Below are 14,895 nucleotides of genomic sequence, written 5' to 3'. Positions count from 1 at the left end.
GCAATGTGAGCACGGTATTTCATTGTGTATGTACTCTTAAAAATGAACATCACTGCATAGCATGCTCCTAGCCAACCATCATCTCGAATGATATGGTTATCTGCTCTGATTTGGTGAAAACGGGAGGCGTACGCCTCTTTTGTGACAATTATGAACAGCATAAGTGTCACAAAAAAGGCGTACGCCTCCCGTTTTCAACAAATCAGAGCAAATAACGGTATCATTCGAGATGTTGGTTGGCTAGGAGCATGCTATGCGGTGATGTTCATTTCTAAGAGTGTGGTACGACTAAAACACATTAGTTTCGCCTTTGCGTATATGTAAGGGATAGCGTTGTGGTTCTGCGCACTGCCCGAAGCTCTCCTATGTTTTGCGCGTGCGCAGAATCACCAACGCTAACCCTTACGTACGCAAAGGAGATAGCGTATGACGCACTAAAACTCATTATAATCGCGCCCGTGCGATATGTTCTGTACGCGAAACCTAAGCTTTACGCAAAGCCGTGTTCGGCGTATGCGTTACTGAAGCTCTGTCTTATCGTATTCGTACTATTTGCTCACAACCATATACTCGGAAACTCGGAAATTCTCGGAAATTCGGAAACAAAACTCGGAAATTCTTATTTAATCATCAGTCAGAAGGAAAAGTGGAGCGAGAGTGGCCCATAACGGTGTCTTACAAATAGAGCCACAACCACACCAACATTCTACGCAGACCTCATGAATCATGATTACATCTTTTCTGCCTTATACTGCAAAGTCGGTTCTGTTGCAACATATGTCGAGCGCCGGAGGAGGCGGACGGCTTGAAATTGCCCCGTTTGCTATCGGAGATCCTCTCCCTCTCTCTCTCTTTCATCTTTTCGTCTGTGTGTCGCTGTCACGGGCGAAGTAGGAAATGTCACCGGGGAGAAGCAACAAAAAATGCTCTTTGAAAACGCCGCTGTGAAATTCGTCTTCAAGGAGACTCCCATCTGTGACAACTTGGCATCAACGATGAGGAGAAACGTGAAAATACGTATATGTACAGCGAAACAGAAGAGAAACGCTCAAAAAACAACAGCGACATGTCCTTGGCTCTTTGTCTCTTCTCCCATATTTGTATCGCAAACGTTTTCTTTCTTTCTTTCTTTTTTTCGCATCCCTCTCTGTCACTCTCTCTCTCTCTTTTGCGGCGAACGTCGCTGTCCGCAGGAAGGCTCCTGTATAAAGTGGAAGATAAGGAAGGTACATATTTGAATTTTAAATGAACGGAAAAAGGACGCTTTCTTTCGGTTTGCCCTGTTCACCTATATCATGTCAAAGTTTATGTACTTTCGAGAAACAATTCTCTGTGCCGCGCCAGACTCGAGACAAGGAAATGTTGCATTCAGGAATCTTTCTTTTTTTCTTTTTTCATAAGGTATCAACTGCTTGTGATGAATCATTTTGTGCTAATGAAAATAATAATAAAATAACATAAAATACTGAGTTGTAATCCGTTTGTATAGAAACTAAATAATGGAGGGAAATGGACGCTGTCCTTTTAATAGAGAGGACTTCTGACAGAACTTCACCACATAGCACGCTGAGGGCCGGCCATTGCACAGAACGATGCATTTATCACTACTGATTTTGTGGAAGCCCCGTGACGTACGCCGTTTTTTGACAATTAGGGTGGCCGCACAAGTGTCACAAAGAAGCGTACCCCTCCAATCTTCAGCAAATGAAGGCAGGGTACGGTGGTATTCGGGATGACGGTTGGCTATAGCAGCGTGCTATGGGGCGAAGTTCTTTTTTTAGGGTGCAGGCACGCACTACTAGAACATTTCCCCTCTCTACGATGTACAACGCCTGCACGACAGTCTATAGAACATAAATTCCTACACGCAGATAGTTTTCCTTGTATATGACTCTATCAGGGTCGATGTCGATCCTGGAGAGAAATTTGCGATTTTCTCTTTGCATTGGCCGCGTGATATTTCTTTAAAAATGTAACGAACAAATAATAACCGAATAAGTTGCGCCAGACGGCCACTGATTGCGACACCCTCCCTTCTTTTGTCTCATGTATTACTGAGCTATATCGTGACTCATGATCGTGTTTCCTTTATATATATATAATATACTAAAGTTCAAAAAAAGACGCGGAAGCAGGTTTTAGGGAAGATACAAACACTAGTTTATTACATAGGGAGACGTTAAAAGTAAAATGGGCAAGGGGTCGACGTTTCGGCAGTGGCACTGTCTTCGTCAGGACAAAAGGACTATGAATATGAGTGGACTATGGACTATGAATATACTAAATATATATTTATGAAGTACAGATTTTTTATTGTTGTTGTTGTACTCTGTTATGGTTATATTCGTGTTCTTATTCTTGCATTTGTATGTCCCTTCTTCCACGGCGAGTCAATCGCAAGAAGTATTACAAATAAATAAACAAATAAATGAAGTAAAATGACAGTCTGGAGAAGCAGAACCCGGGCCCGATGTACGACGGTTGCGCTGCATAGTGGAGCGACTCAAATCGCCTTTAGCCCAGTTCCCAGCGGCTGGTTCCATGCAGCAGGATATTTCCACTTAAGCGGTCTCTGGGAAAATTGTCGCTCCGCCAAATGGAACAATCAGCTGGTCTCCACCGACGTCGCCACGTTTTCGTTTTTCTAAATTTCATACTGAGCATGCGTCATGCAGGATACTGCCCTCCGACGAGAGAGACGACACCGACGGACGCGGAGAGGTCGTCCGTGGTCGAGGCACGTCACATCCATGTATCCAAGAAGGAATTTCGTGCAACCGTAAAAAAAAAAGTTTCTGTGACTTTTGGTGAATTGTCTTCGCTCAAAACGGTATCGCGGGCGACTTATAAGAAGTGTCTCAGAATGTAATTCTCTGGTCGGACAGCGCCAGCGGCACTAGCGCATGCAGGAGCCTTTGTGGTCCGCTGTACCTTACATAATTTGTCACAAAACGCTCGTTCTGGAGCGTGATCATCTTTATTGCCCGCTCTATAAGCGTAAACAATTCATTAAACCTCACTAACAATGTTTGTCGTCGAAGTGAGAGGAAGAAACAGATGTCGATATCACTGGCTTTTTGAAGATTGTTTTACCCCCGTTGAACAGTGTGCCGGATTTTAACACTTCTGAGCTCAATATCGCAATAACCGTGCGCAACATACAGTATGGATGATACGCGTGAGCCATTGGTCGCACTGCCTTTCTCTGTTTTGCCTTCAGCGTTGCGTACAAGATCGACTTGCGCTCAAAATAAAGGACTTCACCACATAAGAACCTGGAGGCAAACCATATTGCAGAGAATGATAGCGTTATCGCTCCTGATTTGTAGACTGCGCAGGACATGCGCCTTTTTGTGACAACTAACATAACAGCGTAAGTGGCACAAAAAGGCGTGCGCCTCCCATGACAGCGATGTAATTCCCGATGATGGTTGCAGCAGCGCCGTTATGCGGTGAAATTCTGCGTCAGGAGTGTAGAGGATGAAGAAACGCCGAACAGCTCGTCAACTATAAGATGCGTAACATAGGTTACGACACGACATCAATATAAAGAACTGAATTTTGAATGCAGTGCGCTTTTGAATCACTGAACTGTTGACCTGTGTTTGAAGAAAGAGGACGCTCGTTGCATTTGGAAGCTCCACTAATTAACTGTGCTTGTCAAACGTTCAGCGGAACCCATATCGCTTCTAAACACAAGCGCACAGCAGCTGTTTCTTATCGCAGAGCACGAGAGGAAGATCGCAATGCGAGCACATTTTACGCTGGCCCGGTACAACACACCAGACGCGACTCATAGCGATTTTGTGCATCTCTCACGAGGTTAAGTCCGCTTCGACCGTTACATAAGTGTCGGTCAGTTATCCTAATCGAACTACATTCCCTACCAAGGATCTCCAGAAAACATGTCCGCAGGGAAAATGCTTGCAACTCAGCTCACACAGCCGGCAGCATTTATAATAAAGGCATATATAAGGGATTCGATCTAGTCGTCACTTGAAAACGTGTGTGACAAAGATACGAAACTTCTTGAGGCACAAAGGAGAAGCCGGAAGTAAAGATAACCACCGAGAGACAAGGGACCTTGAACATGTTACCGTACCCCTAAGTGTGCATACAAGGGTTGGGAGTGCAGGTCACATGATATAACTAACGCAAGTGTGAATTGGTCGAATACCCATTGGAGTAATTCGACAATTACATTTTCAATATCTCCGAAAGGGGTGATAAGATGTTGCAGGGTGAGTATATGCGCTCAGAGGCGATGTGATGGTCGCAAAAATTCTTCAACGGAATGAGATTGTGGCATCTCATTCGTTTGACAGCACCGAAAAAAAAATGGTTAAGCTCTTCGTCACAACGAGTTGCAACTTCCGACATGAACTGCATGCAACGTGTAACGTAAAATTCACGTTTCTGATTCAGCGCAACAGTACGCCCAGGTTCCCATCATACGTGCAGTGTTCGTAGATTAGAGCTCTACAGTAATCGATATTTCCCAAAGAGAACTGAAACGGAGCGCAACATGTTCCAACGAAGCATGGAACCCAAACACGAGGCGCATTTCAGAAAGCGTGTTCCGTTTGCAAATATTGGCGCCGCCAGACAGCGGTCAGCATTGTGGAGAGACGCGCGCAAGCCACACTGGCTATAGTCACACACGTGTCCACGACGCCATTTCGAGACCACAAGATGGTGTAGACGCGTCTTTCTTCGTGTTTAAAATGTCCAGAAGATGTGAGCAGGATGTATATTTCACTCTTAAAAATGAACTTCACCGCATAGCACGATCCTAGCCAATCATCATCTTTAATGATATCGTTATCTGCCCCCATTTGTTGAAAACGGGAGGCGTACGCCTTTTCTGTGACAATTATGAACAGCGTAAGTGTCACAAAAAAAGGTGTACGCCCCCCGTTTTCAACAAATCAGGGCAAATAGCGATATCAGTAAAGATGATGGTTGGCTAGGAGCGTGCGGTGAAGTTCATTTTTAAGAGTGTTGCGGCATGCGGTCGAAAAAGGACAGTTCTCGGACAGTTTTCGAGAGCCAGACGACGAAAGCGTTTTCCTCGGGGCCGGAAATTTTTCAGCTATGAGGACGAAGATGAACACGAGATGATGTGAAGGAAGCCCCCGGACATATGATAGGACTACAATCTTAAAGCAGAACTTCACCACATAGCACGCCCCTAGCCGTGCGTTATCTGCTCTGATTTGTTGAAAACGAGAGGCGTACGCCTTTTTGTGACACTTATGCAGTACATAATTGTGACAAAAAAGGCGTACGCCTCCCGTTTTCAACAAATCAGGGAACAGAACGGTGTCATTCGGGATGATGATTGGCTAGGAGCGTCCTGTACGGTGAAGTTCTGATTTAAGAGTGTACAACACCACACTCGACAAACAGAAGTCCAACGCATAGCTAGCACGCTGCTAGCCAATCATCGCCCCGAACGACATCGTGTACTCCCATGATCTGTTGAAAGCAGAAAGCGTATGCCTTTTTGTGACACTTATGAAATTATATTAAGTGTCATAAAGAGGCGTACGCCTCGAGCTTTCCGCAAATGAGAAGTGAAAACGCTACCATTCTGTTGAATGGTTTCCCTTCGTTGTGTATGTGACGAATTTACATTTTAGGAACGTGTATATCACATACTACAGAGGACATCTCTATTCACTTTTATTTTTCGGCCAAACCGAACCAACACGTCTCAAAACAGTATGTGGATGGGGAACGATACAACCCGCAGAAATACTGCGATACAAAGAAAGTACGCGATATAAAATGCCAACCGGCGAGGCACACACGCACATTCATCTTTCAGCATACACCCTTACGCCAAGTGTTCGCGGGAATGCGCTGCCTCTCTGTTGGGACCATGACAGAGAGAGCTGCATTCCAACGTATTATGCAGTCTAGACTTTTAAACAACGCAACTGAAGCTAACACGACTCACTTCGATCACTGAGACACATTTCCTGGAAGGAAAGAGCGATTGGGTGGCGGTCGGATATCCATTCGGGTTAAGTCTCCAGACCTGCGCAAATCAAAGTGAACTGCATGAACGCGAATATCAGGCCGCAGGTAAATGATCACTCAGGAACAAGCGCATGACGCGAATGCCGACTGGTCTGGCGTTCCGACGTTTTTCTGAATATGTGAAGCAAATGGAACGGATGATGGTCCGTGTTCACCCTTGACAGCCGCACACTAACGCCCAGTAATAGGTTTCTTGCATGCGTACTCTATATACAATACACTTCACTGCGTTTCACAAGAGAAAAGGGAAGGCTGACATCCCCATTTTGTTTTCTTTATCACATCACCATCAACGCAAAGCTGCGTTTCAGGATAACGTTTCTGTATAATCTTCGATAATGTTCGGTAGAATCCATAACACGCCAAACGATATTACCTCTATTATACGAAGTGTCGAAAAGGGGAGAATCCAGAAATCCGGTGGAGGTATATAAAACACTCAGGTCGGAAGACACCGATATTTCGAACTGGGTCTGTTGAATTAGAGCAGTCTGTCCATAATGAAAAATCCTGAGTCTGGGTACACAGAGGGACGACACGAACACATGTCGTCCGTATGTGTGCCCAGATTCATGCTTTTACATTATGATGGAGTTCATCAACCAGCAAGCCTGCATCTAAGCCATTTTGTCAGAGCAGTCTCTGTTCGAAATATCCCGATCGCTGCGTTTTGCTTCGTTTAGTACGAAATGTATTTATTTCTGCTGTAAACTGCAGCAAGATGTGGTTCGGGTAGGGTGCGTAATATAACGTGCGTGTCACGTACTCCATCCTTCCATTCGCAACATAATGTTAATTCCTTGCAGGGCAAAACGATCAAGCAGAGAAATGTACGCTTGTAACACGACGAAGTGTTCTCAATCCACCGTAGAGAAACGTATTTGCGCCGAACGGATCAAACTCCCGCGAACGACCATGCGGCGACTGCGCCCGGCTCTTGATCGATACAAGCTGTATTTATCGAATTCGAGCAACGGTAAATATATACGCGTGTGAGCGTTTAGTACCTGCGTTTCTCGTTGAGTATTTATCGTTCTCCGCCTACTTTTCTTTTGTGTCTGCTTTCTTACAACGTGACTGTACTTATGGACACTTGAGAGGAATGCACAAGGGAATGGAATATTACTCCGCGATTGTGATAAATAAATAAATAAATAAAAATAGCGAACTCTGTAGAGAACGAATTCGAATAACAGGAACCGAAATGCAGGTGATGGGATCAGGTGATGAATGGCCGCGTGAGACTGACCACTAACGTTAGATGGCAGTTAATTGCGCTACAGTTAATGAAAACGTTAATTCTGTGCAACAGTTCCTGCAGTATGCAGCAGACGATCGACAGTGGAATACGGTAACCAAAGTGAAATGCGTCAGAAGACCGACACGATCAATTACACTGAGAACTGATGGAAATTCAGCGAGAACGATCAACTCATTTAAGTCCATAGCTTGAAGTGTGCAGACAGCAAACCACGCCGCGGATAATGCGGATGTTCCAGTTCATTCAACACGTAGATGGTCACATAACACACTGTCACCGTCGATGCGACGCTAACTACAACATGTTAAATTGATAAATTAAAAGAGAACGAAATGTTCCAGTGGGAAACTTCGCGAGAGACTCTAAGCAAAAATACTCTAAAAGCCGGGAAGCCTAATGCACAAGACAAAAAGAATAACTACGACTTAACATAACAGACTCTAAACAAGCTGCGCACAAAAATCTTGCATCCACCAGGGTGTGTCCTCATAGCTTTGAAAGCGTATTATGCAATTAGGGATTACGCGCGTCTCTTGTATACCGAGGACACAAACACAATGAGTGTACTCCGTTATGAAATTCATCGATGGATGTCTCAAACAAGGCCGTACATGCACCTAATCACATGTACACTGAATATCACTTGTGTTCCGGTTTCTTCCGCTGTGTTTTAATACAGAGTCCTTAGTTCATCGAGGCTGTTGAATTTGGAACGGATACCTTACTGACGGCAAGAAACGCGCAAGGAAGAACCAAAACAGTCTGGGTAGATCGACTGCCTAGTACGATTCCGGATACACCAATGCTTCACAAAAATTTGAACTCGATTTGAATAGGATAGCAACAACAGGTTGCCTTTCTGATGCTTGATACTCGACGATAGATGTTCTGCGAAGTAAAGTGATAAGTAACCGTTGAATGTGAAGAAAAAAAAAAAAAAAGTCCGACCCCGTATGTATGGCGCACGCTTAACGAATAAAGTAAGTCGTCAAAGAGAGATGAGCACCACCAGCTTCAGGACTAGGCACTGCCCCTCACCACGAATGAGCATCAAACAACATCGACGATATTCACTCTGGAATTTGACAAGAACCGCGTTGAAGGCACAGCAGCATCCAGTCGCAGCTCATCACCATGTGCACAGCCGACGCAAAACACCGATGGGCGAGCAGCACGCACATATGGGCGGGTACCACCGTATACGATAATCCCAAGTCGGCGACGATCAAACCGCTGGACGCGCGCTCTCGCACTTGGTTCTTCGCCACGCGCACAAGACCACCTCTTACCTTGAACCGATGGGCCGATATTCCTCGACGTCGACAACACAAACAAACACGAGGGCGACGTCCAGAGCGGTGACGAAACGGAGGACTGACGGCGGCGACACACCGTACACCAAAGTCCCATCCTGCCGTCTGAAAACCGTTTCGCACTTCGGCGCGGGAGCTGCTCTTCGCAGACGCGGCGCCCCTCTCCCGACAGCTGGTTAGTGCGCTTCTTCGCCGCTAGGCGGAGGGCGATCTTCGCAAGAAGCAGCAAGAAGGGAAAGAGAACGGGGAAGGAACGCAGGAGAGAGAAGACAAAATCTGACTGCCTTCCTCCAATATTTTCTTCCATCTCTTCTCCTTTCCACATTTGGCTGCACTTTTTGGTCGTCTGCTTTTATGCGTATGTGTCTGCGTTTTTCTGTTTTGGATTTTTTTTTTATTCTTCCCAATTTCTTCTCAGAGCCCGTTTTTTTTTTCGCCGTCATTCGATGTTTCGAAGAGAGCCTGCTCGCATGTTTTTTTTGTCAGTTTGCGTTTTTTTTAACGAGTCTTCGAAATATGGGCTGATATCGGCGAGAAGACGTGGGGGAGAAGGAAAGAGAGAGAAAGAGAGAAAAAAAAAGAGATAACACACCCAGTAACGATTTGTAAGAGAGTACAATTTCGATTTTGGCAGATAGTTAAGCGCAGGGAGCATGTCTTTCGTTTTGCTGTTTTTACGCGTTCGATGGATAACATTTGAACAGAAGGAATTACGCGTGCGATTCCCCGATTCAGAATCTGCCCCATCAGCCATTTGCCATTTGCGCAAAAGCTGGGGTGGTTCGTCCTTTTTAATTCAGGCGGCATAGTCTCTACATTGCACTACAGATTCCTGGAAACATGCAAATAATATATTCTCTACATAATCCTCGAGGACTGACTGATAATTGGTGTATTTGCATCGCGTCCAGATGAAAAAGCGAAAATTTTTTGAGGTACCAGTTGGGTACGGCTTGGGACGCTGTCAAAGAAAGGGTAATAAGACTAATGTTCGTCCATATGCTCCTTTGCGTTCCTCTGGGGAAAGTACGTACCGTGTCGGATTAAACAGATACAAGTAAATTAAGCTAAATATATGGTGATGGAACAGTCGAGCGGCGCGAACTGTCAGGTTTTTCGAATTTAAAGCCCCTTTTCAGAGCTTAACGCGTGGAATGATTAATAATTTTAAGACTAGTCCTGACATGAAATGTGAACAGTAATGACCGCGAAATAGTGAAAGCACGCAATTCTGCGGTTAAGAAGAAGAAGAAAAACAAACAAAAAACGTCTATGTTGACGTAAGGAAAAAACAAGAAAATGGAGAAAAACGTTTTAGTAGTCATATACGACGACGCAATGGTACGCGCATGTTCGCGACAGATTAAGAGGCTTAAAGTCCGTCGGAGAAAACAAATGACTTTTAAAAAACGCCGCGAGGGCGCAGCACATGGCAATTAATAGCGCGACTCTTTAAAAGAGACTTCATACCGGGCTCTTTTCTTTTTCGTCCTACCTATAGACAGATCTAGCGAAAGCCACCATATTGACAATTCCGCTTCTGGAACACATTTCTTTTCCCTGCGAAGAGCAGCAGTAGTGGGCAGTGCACTATTGCCCAGGGTAATCAGTTTACATGACATGTCCGCCTGCTTTCAGCCTGCGAGCCACCACTTGAGAGAGATAGAGAGAGAAAGAAAGAAAAACAAAACAAAACAAGCTGTCATATACAAAGAACGGGAAGATTTATCCCCATTCTGTTCAAATAAATGGGTGGCATAAGCATCGTTTTTCTTTGGAAAGCGTCTAAAAAAGCGTATACCCATGAACGTGCCCGCGCTTCAGAGCTAATAACAGAAATGAATTATTGCGTCGAACGCCACGGTATAAATCCAAACAATCGTGACCCAGGAAATGCGCTGGATATGAAAAGCCTCGGCAGAATTTTGCGATCCTTCGCGAAATAGCTCACCACTGCGAAATGGAGCTAAAACTTTGAATACTGTGCGATATTTTATGGGTATCCACATAAGCACGGCGGAGTTCCATAACTCCATACACTCAAAAAATGAAAGAAAAAAAAAAGAGAGAGATAGAGAGAGAGCGAGGAAGTTTAGTAGCCTTTCGGGCGACACACTCTAAATATGATAATAAATAATAACGTCACCGCATGGTTCACTCCTAGCCAACCATCATCTCGAACGGCATCGTTCTCTTCCCTGATATGTTGAAAACGGGAGGCGTACGCAATTTTTGTGACACTTATGCAGTTCATAATTGTCATAAAAATTGCGCACACCTTCCGTTTCCAGCAAATCAGACGAAAGAACGATGTCACTCGAGATGATTGTTGGCTAGGAGTGTGCTATGCGGTGAAGATCTCTTTTAGGACTGCACTCTTAAAACAAAAATGGTGGTGGTGGTGGTGGTGACGAAACCCGAACTCTTCAAACAAAGCTTCACCACATAGCACGCTGAAGGCCAACCAGTGTACAGAGCGATACTTCTATCACTCTTCATTTGTGGAGCATACGCCTTTCTGTGACACTTAACATTTCTGCATAAGTGCCACAAAAAAAGGCGAATGTCTCCCGTTTTCATCAAATCACGAAAGAGAACGTTATCATTCGGGATGATGGTTGGCTATATAGGAGTGTGCTATGTGGTGAAGCTCTCTTTTTAGAGTGCAGAATGATAGCGTTATTACCATTCTTGATTTGTAGAAAGCGCGGGGCGTACGCCCCTTTTGTGACAGTTAACATGACTGCATAAATGTCACAAAGAGGCGTACACCTGCTTTTTTCCACCAATCAGAAGAGAGAACGATGTCATTCGGGATGATGGTTTGCTAGCTCTGTGCGTTGCGATGAAGTTCCGTTTTAAGGCTTACGAGTGTATGGGACTTTGTGTTGTAATTACTCCTTGATTAACACATTTTCTTCACATAGCATATATAGGCCCGCCCAATAATGTGCCCAGAATGTTTGATTTTTCAGAAGGGTATTTATGTATAGCTGAAAATGTAGATGACATAAATACAAAACATTGATGCACGCATAACAGTGTTTAAATGATGGACTCCGTTCACGTAAAGAAGTATGGAAGGGGAAAAAAGCCGTACAAAATGATCGAACTTTCTCTTTCCTGCACTCTAAAAACACAGCTTCACCGCACAGCACGCTCCTAGCCAACCATTATCCCGAATGAAAACGTTCTTTCCCTTGATTTGGTGTAAATGAGGGGCGTACGCAATTATGGGCGTACGCGTGGCAATTATGAACTGCATAATGCAACAAAAACGGCGTACGCCCACCAGTTTTTCGCACATCAGAGGAAAGAACGATGTCACTCTGGATGATGGTTGGCTAGGAGCGTGCTCTGTGGTGAAGTTCATTCTTAAGAGAGTGATGTGTTGAAAATGGGAGGCGTACGCCCCATTTGTGACATTTATGCAGTTACGTTAATTCTCACAAAAATGAGACCCCGCTCTCTCTTCATATCGATATCTCTAAAAACAGAACTTCACCGCATAGCACGCTGTGCGCCAACCATTGCCAGGAATGATAGGGTTATCGCTTCTGATGCGAGGAGAGGGTGGGGCGTACGCCTTTTGTAGAAATTCTCATGCACTCAAATTGCCACAAAAAGGCTTACACCCCTCTCACTCTTCGAATCAGAAACGATAACCCCACTATTCGTGGCAACTCACCGCACAGCGCACTGTGCGGTGAAGTTTCGTTTTCGTTTTTGAGTGTAACTGCTTAGTGCTCACAAAAAGGCGTAGCTCCTCACGTTTTTAACAAATCAGAGGAGAGAACGATGTCATACGGGTTGGTTGGTTGGTTGGTAAAAAAGTAAAATAAATAAATAAAAGAAATAGGGACATGTTGGCCCAACTCCACATTGGGCCGGCTACTCCAATCATTCGAAATGATGGTTGGCTAGGATCGTTTTCGATGAAGAGAGTGTACCAATTCAGGTGACGTAACTTTACCCTTTCTCTCCCTCTCTCCTTCCTTCTTCCTCTGAGCGTCCGACCACGTCTCTTCGCCTTTGCGTGACGCGAGCGACTTTCGAAAGGCCTGTCTCGCTCGAAGGTCATCAAACATATTTCGTGACAGACCAAGGTCATCTTCATTCTGTTTAATACAGAAAGCTCCTGTATGTGTGTACTACAGGGCACGCAACCTACGCTCGTCCTAACTCTCAACGGGTCCCTAATGCATTTTTTTGTGTGTTTTTAATTTTCATTTATGACAAGACGACGCCAAGAAACTAGGAAACTCGCGCACATAACAAAATAAGACGAGAAGAAGAAGAAGAAGCAAAAGGAGCGAGCTCGCGTAATTCTAGAAAACCTGTTTTAAACTTCAAAAGCTTTCGGCCAACTGCATACACACCCTCGGCGTTTTTATTGTTTTTATTTTTCTCCCACTCGAATCTGTCTCACTATAGCTTAGCCTGTTACCTTCACGTCAAGTCTTTAAATGACAGAAGATGTAAAAATAAAAGTAATTGCAGATGTCGCTGCTTTGGCAATTTCGGTTTCGTCATGAGCGAGAAAGAAAGGAAGAAAGAAAAAAAAATGCGCTTTTCAAAAGGATTCCTGCAGCTCGAGAAACTCCATGGAGGGCGGGGGGAAATTATTTCGCGGAAAATTATACGAACACAGCTGGCGTCGATCTGTGGAAAGTTGCGGGCTTTGTTTATTATGAATGTTATTTCTCCGGACCTTGATGCGAGCGTCGTAAATTAGGACGACGTTTTTTTGTTTTTGTTTTTCCTGCGTCGTTTTTATATTATATGCCAATAATATTTGCGAATATTATTATATATAAGCGAATTGCCTGTTTTACGTGTCACACCCTTAGAGCTCTCTCTCTCTCTCTCTTGAGATCGAAGTTTATTACGCTCGCCATTATTTTTCTTTTTTCTCTTTGTTGTTGTTTACTTCTCAACACAGGTATTCTGTTTTCTGTTTACTAGAGGTGGTTTAAGGCGAATAGCCTGGGTCATCAGAATAAATGACGTCACATAGCGTCTGAATGTGTCGGTAAAGGGTCGGAGCATGAGAGGCGGTTCATCCGTATTCCGGATTTCCGTTCCCAAAGTCAACAGAGTGATATTTTGCGCCAGTGCTTGGGTAATTGAATAAGATGAATTATTATAATATTATTAATATGGGGTTGGCGCCCTTGTCAAGCGGCTTTACCGCAGCTTTTTGACCAACTTTCCCTTAAAAATGTTCTTTTGTCTTACAGTTGACAATAAAATGAGTTCATTTGATTTATTCTGCAAAAAGCTCCTTATCCTGTCCCCGGAGAGGGGCTTTCTTTCTCTCTGTCTTTCGGACTGTGTGTTTTTGATGCTCGCAATATTTTTTAATTTTCTAGTGGTTGGATTGTAACTCCTTCCATTCCCAAGTGTCTGTTTGACTACTGTCTCGTCTTGACTACTGTCTCGATGTTTCGCTTCTGGGCATACAATTCGTATGGGTATATACCGCTGCTACTACCATCAATGCCATGGGTAACCCTCTTTTACGAGTTAACGGGAATGATCTGACAGCATCGTCATTCCATCTACAATCGCCAAAGCGTTGTGACACTGCTCTTATCACAATTTCCTAGGGAGTGCTCTTCGGTTCGCCCTTGCAAGGTCATGAAACTCAAAACATTAGTCAGTACTAGTCAAAAAAACAACAAAGTGGTAAACTGAATACTAAAGAATCAACATCGAAAAGTGTTTGTGTTTGAGTGGAATACCAAAATACTCACAAAAGTACCTCGTAATTTTCAAGGTACTTTCAGGTTTACTAATTGTGAATTTTTCTGTCAAACAAGTGCACAAACAAAGCGAAGCAAAAAGAAAAAGGATATCGTTCGGGTACTCTCGTTTCCCCGCGGTACCTTCTTGGTACATGCTCTCCCCCCGCGGACATCCCGCCCGATAATGTCGCTCGTGCGGGTACCCGATTCTGTGCTCAGAGGAAGAGGAAGAGAATGGACTTACTGAAGGAGGAAGAGAGAACACCGGAATTGCTGAGACGATTCCCTTCCCCCTCCTGTCTCCAGACAAAATAAATGAAACTCAGTACCCTAGGGAGTAACTTACTAAATGTGTACAAGTTACTGCAACAAAAGTATATTTAAGATAATAAACACTGCCGTTCAAAAGTATTTTGAAAGTACTATAAGTTACCCCCAAAAAGTATTTGAGACAATACGAATTGAGTGCCAACTTGCCAATGGCAAAACGGGAAGCGCACAGTACCAGATATCGATAACCGAGGCGAAA

General features: G+C 44.2%; 1 protein-coding gene and 1 long non-coding RNA gene across 4 annotated transcripts in view; one reads left to right on the top strand and one right to left on the bottom strand.

The window, feature by feature from the left end:
- Positions 1-14,895, bottom strand: part of LOC135371073 (zinc finger protein castor homolog 1-like) — a 278,514-nt gene that overhangs the window by 72,722 nt on the left and 190,897 nt on the right. Inside the window, exon 1 of one of the 3 annotated variants that reach the window (XM_064605056.1) lies at positions 8,596-8,768. The exons of the other annotated variants lie outside the window; for them this stretch is intronic. The gene's annotated coding sequence lies outside the window, so the exon portion shown is untranslated. Of the gene's footprint in view, positions 1-8,595; positions 8,769-14,895 lie in introns of those variants that run through there. 3 annotated transcript variants of the gene reach the window in all.
- LOC135371075 (uncharacterized) overlaps positions 1-14,895 on the top strand; it is a 198,797-nt gene that overhangs the window by 59,866 nt on the left and 124,036 nt on the right. The gene's annotated exons all lie outside the window — the stretch shown is intronic.

Source organism: Ornithodoros turicata, chromosome 10 (genome assembly GCF_037126465.1).
Source record: "Ornithodoros turicata isolate Travis chromosome 10, ASM3712646v1, whole genome shotgun sequence".
NCBI lineage: Eukaryota > Metazoa > Arthropoda > Arachnida > Ixodida > Argasidae > Ornithodoros > Ornithodoros turicata.
This window is presented reverse-complemented; position numbering and strand designations above follow the sequence as displayed.